At 44.9% G+C, this 928-nt stretch overlaps 1 non-coding gene across 1 annotated transcript; it reads left to right on the top strand.

Annotated features, from left to right (window-relative positions):
* Positions 1-218: 218 nt before the first annotated feature.
* Positions 219-291, top strand: trnav-uac (transfer RNA valine (anticodon UAC)). The gene has a single exon. It is a non-coding gene; the product is annotated as a tRNA-Val (tRNA).
* The last annotated feature ends 637 nt before the right edge of the window (positions 292-928 follow it).

Here is a 928-nt window from a genome sequence, read left to right on the forward strand (position 1 = left end):
ATTTGTAGCTTTTATAAAAGTTTGTGACGTCTGACTCCCACTCATGTCTCTTCTCCCTCTGTTGAATAAGAAAGGAGGGGCTGACGTTGACCAGATTGCACTGCGCCTGATATTTGTGAGCTCATCCTTTATATTGACTGATGCTGTATCAGCTGAACCAATCAGCACAGAGGGGCTTCACTGGTCAGTTCCCCTCTGTTGAAGATACAGACCCAGCGGTTCCCGTAGTGTAGTGGTTATCACGTTCGCTTTACACGCGAAAGGTCTTCGGTTCGAGCCCGGGCGGGAACATTGTGTTTAATGTTGCTGTGGATGAACAATCAGCGGGTTTATTTTAAGTGACAAATGAAAATTATTGCAAATGCTGGGAATCTCAAATAGAAACGGAAAATGGTGGAAATTCTCAAGTGGTCAGGCAGTATATGTGGATAACGAAGCAGAGTGAACGTTTCAATTCGATTACACTTCTGTTAGAATTGGGAAACGTGAGAGATGTATGGCTAGTTTATTCTCCTGTCAATAGGGCTACAGCGGCTTCTCCCTTGTTCTTTATTTAACTTCACCAATCAGATACCTCTGAGTAAGAGAAAACTGATCCACAGTGAGGCCCAGTTCATATTTTGCTCCCTTTTAAACCCTGGAATCACCGAATCCCTGATGTTCAGAAATGTAATTCATTGATCTGCTGGGTGGCCGTCAGTAAGAAGTCTTTTCTGTCTGGATCCGGGAGTGCAGCTGGAGACAGGCTGAAGATTGCCGCTACTGGCCATAGATTTTTGTTGGGTAAGGTTATTACGGGTTATGGAAACAAAGCGGGTAGATGGAGTGAAGATACTGATCAACCCTGATCTAATTGAATGGCGCAACAGGATCGAAGGGGCTGAATGGCCTCCTCCTGTTCCTATTGAGGCGCTACAATGCAATGCAC

Source organism: Somniosus microcephalus, unplaced genomic scaffold, assembly GCF_052327205.1.
Source record: "Somniosus microcephalus isolate GS21.2 unplaced genomic scaffold, FLI_Smic_1.0 unresolved_chr4, whole genome shotgun sequence".
NCBI lineage: Eukaryota > Metazoa > Chordata > Chondrichthyes > Squaliformes > Somniosidae > Somniosus > Somniosus microcephalus.